This window comes from Mus caroli, unplaced genomic scaffold (assembly GCF_978045245.1).
Source record: "Mus caroli unplaced genomic scaffold, Mus_caroli_1 scaffold_7, whole genome shotgun sequence".
In the NCBI taxonomy this organism is placed as follows: Eukaryota; Metazoa; Chordata; class Mammalia; order Rodentia; family Muridae; genus Mus; species Mus caroli.
In genome coordinates, this window is record NW_028227262.1 from 139,209,093 (window position 1) to 139,213,064 (window position 3,972).

The 3,972-nt window shown below is 38.0% G+C and overlaps 1 pseudogene; it reads left to right on the forward strand.

The window, feature by feature from the left end:
* Positions 1-1,702: 1,702 nt before the first annotated feature.
* LOC110297123 (actin, cytoplasmic 2-like) lies at positions 1,703-2,743 on the forward strand (annotated as a pseudogene).
* The last annotated feature ends 1,229 nt before the right edge of the window (positions 2,744-3,972 follow it).

Below are 3,972 nucleotides of genomic sequence, written 5' to 3' on the forward strand. Positions count from 1 at the left end.
CAGATAACTCAATCAATTCCAAGTTTAAAATAATCCCCAAATACAGCAATAGCTAAATAGAACATTTTTATGTAAACAAAAAACTCTTTTTCTAAGAGTTAAGACATGGTAACATTGCTTTGTCTGTTATTTTCCTACCATGTTAACTTGGCTTTTCCTCCAACCTTACAAGATGACCCAGGATGCTCTCAAACTTATGGGTTTAAGTAATCCTCCAGCCTCAGCGTTTTGAGATGCTGAGATTATATGCATGTTCTTTATACCGAGTTTAAAGGAGCATTTCTTAAATAAAACATCCATATTTTCAAACAATGCTTCTGGTTCTATAATTTTTGTTCACTCTGAGTTTTATTGCATCCTTTAAACTCAGCTCTTTACATCTCCCTGACTAGAATAACTTAGTCTGAAAATGTGAAGTGACAGGTCTTTTTTACAGGTATTATAAAAGTAATCAAGAGCAATGGGAGAAAGACCAGAACCCTATCACTGTTCATGCCCAGCAGCAGACTCTAAATCCTGCTATTATACAGACCAGTGAAAGGTAATTCTATGAATCTTTGAATCACAATTAAGAGTATACAATTGCTACCTCAGATATCAATTTGTGTTTTTCTGCACAGAATTCTGATACAGTATGTGCAACTGAAAACTTGATTTATCACTTTTTTATCTGACAATGTGCAAACAGAGCTCTAAGTAGAAGCTTGTGTATATATTCATGCAAAGATTCAGAATTTAAGCTACAAATATTGCTTCAAATAAAATGTCAAAATACAATGTTTAGTATCAGTCATAAAAATAAAAAACCCTCACTATCAAACAATAAACAAAATGCAGATTTGTGTCAAAAGACTAAATTATAATAAGAAAAAGTAGTAATTAATGTTTAAGAAGCCATTTCTAAAAGTTTTTTGTAAAGATTGAATATTAGAGAGAAAATGTTATTCATATAATTTTGAAAACCTAAATTAAATATTAAAATGTTTAATTGTAGTAGGAAAGGAAATAAATGACATACATAGGACAAGAATATGTATAAAATATTTTGAAGATAATAAGGAAAAATAACCGATTATCATCCAAATAAAAACTAGTAATTCATAATCAACAATAGAAAAATTAAGTTTCTCAAAATTGTTAAAATAGAAATAACAGGGCAAAATACTAAAGAGTGTTGAATCTTTTTAAAATAAGCAGTATAGAAAGACAAGTACATTATTTTCACATTTTGTAATATGTATACAATACACAGAGAGATAAAATTAAATTTATATAAATATGTAAAAATTGACAAACATGATTAAGAATGTCAACTATAAAATTCAAAAACAAATTACAGTGGAATAAAAGACAACTAATACAATAATATAATAAAACTTATTTTCAAAATATAATAAATTAGGCAACACTTCAGTTATATGAAAAATGCAAATTCAAAAGTTATGTTTTTTTCAACTGATATTTATTACATTTGGGGCATTTATTCAACAAAGTTAAATAAAGACAAATTAGAATTATTTTATTCTGTAGAGTAGTATTCAGCATTACAATGACCATTACAAAGTGGGTCACTGAGAAATGGAAAGCTGCTAAATGAGGGGATTCCTACCATTAAACATGGCGTCTCTGAAATGTTAGAGTTAGAACGACTTATACTCTGCTTCTTTCTGCTGCTCTGTCGCCCTGCCCTTCACTGATTGCAATGGAAGAAGAAATTGCTGCACTCGTCATTGACAATGACTCTGGCATGTACAAAGCTGGTGTTGGTGGCGAGGACAACCCCAGGGCCATGATTCCTTCTACAATGGCCAGCACATCCCCTACACTAAGTCATGGTGGGCATGGGCAGAAAAACTCCTACGTGGGTGACGAAACCCAGAGCAAGAGCGGTATCCTGACCCTGAAATAGTCTATGGAGCACAGCATTGTCACCAACTTAAATGACATGGAGAAGATCTGGCATAGCATCTTCTATAATGAGCTGCATGTGGCCCCTGAGGAGCACCCGATGCTTCTGACCAAGGTCCCCTGAAGCCCGAAACTAACTGAGAGAGATAACACAAATAATGTTTGAAACCTTCAATACCCCAGCCATGTATATGGCCATTCGGGCAATGTTCTCCTTGTAGGCATCTGGGCACACCACTAGCATCATCATGGACTCTGGTGACAGGGTCACATGCACAGTGCCCATCTATGAGGGCTATGTGCTTCCCCACACCATCTTATCCTGACTGAACAGGGCTACAGCTTTAGCACCGCTGCTGAGAGGTAAATTGTTAGGGACATAAAGGAGAAGCTGTGCTACGTTGCCCTGGATTTTGAGCAAGGCATGGCTACTGCTGCATCAATTACCTCTCTGGAGAAGTGTGATGAGCTTTCAGATGGGCAGATGATCACCACAAGCAATGAGCAGTTCAAGTGTTCTGTGACATCCATGAGACCACCTTCAACTCCATTATGAACTGTGCTGTGGACTTCCGCAAAGACCTGTATGCCAATACAGTGATGTCTGGTGGTACCACCATGTATTCAGGCATTGCTGATAGGATGCAGAATATTACAACCCTAGCACCTAGCACGATGAGGATTAAGATCATTTTTCCCACTGAGTGCAAGTGTCTGGATTGGTGGCTCCATTCTGACTTTACTGTCCACTCTCCAGCAGATGTGGATCAACAAGCAGGAGTATGACAAGTCAGGCCCCTCCATTATCCTCCGCAAATGCTTCTCGGCGGACTGAGCAGGTACCAGGCATCTGCTGTAGGAGCTGATTCTGAAGAATTGATTTGCCCTGGAAAATGTACACATCTCGTGCTAGCCTCATGAAACTGGAATAAGCCTTTGCAAAGAAATTTGTCCAGCTACTTTGCTGAACCTGTTTATCGGGTTAAGGAGTTCTCTGGTGGAATTTTAGGAGTCACTTAAGTATACTATTGTAACATCGGCAAATAGTGATATTTTGATTTCTTCCTTTCCAATTTGTATCCTTTTGACCTCCTTTTGTTCTGTAATTGCTCTGGCTAGGACTTCAAGTACTATATTGAATAGGTAGGGAGAGAGTGGTCAGCTTTGTCTAGTCCTTGATTTTAGTGAAATTGCTTCAAGTTTCTCTCCATTTAGTTTGATGTTGGCTACTGGTTTGCTGTATATTGCTTTTACTATGTTTAGGTATGGGGCTTGGATTCCTGATCTTTCCAAGACTTTTATCATGAACAGGTGTTGGATTTGGTAAAATGCTTTTCCAGCATCTAATGAGATGATCATGTGTTTTTTTTTTCCTTTGAGTGTTTATATAGTGAATTGCATTGATGGATTTCTGCATATTGAATCATCCCAGCATCCCTGGGATGAAGCCTACTTGATCTAATAGGATGCATGTGATTATTTCTGTCTTCTTGTATTTATTGAAGCCTGTTTTGTGACCAAATATAGGTTCAAGAAGGAAGAAAATACCCATGGGAGGAGTTACAGAGACAAAGTTTGGAGCAGTGACTGTGGAATAACCATCCAGAGACTGCCCTACCTGGGGACCCATCCAAATATACAGTCATCAAACTCAGACACTATTGTGGATGCCAACAAGTGCTTGCTGACAGAAGTCTCTTATAGCTGTCTCCTGAGAGGCTCTACCAGTGTCTGACAAATACAGAGGCAGATGCTCACATCCAACCATTGGACTAAGTAATTGGATCTGCAATGGAGGAGACCAAGAAAGGACCCAAAGAGCTGAAAGTGTTTGCAGCTCCATAGGATGAACAACAATATGAACTAACAAGTACCCCATGCTCCCAGGGACTAAACAACCAACCAGTGAGTACATATGGAGAGACACATGGCTCCAGCTGCATAAGTAGCAGATGACGGCTATTTTGGTCATCAGTGGGAGAAGAGGTCTTTGATACTGTGAAAGCTACTGTGAAAGTAGGGGAATGCCAGGACCAGGAAGTGAGAGTATTTGCGCTAGTAAGC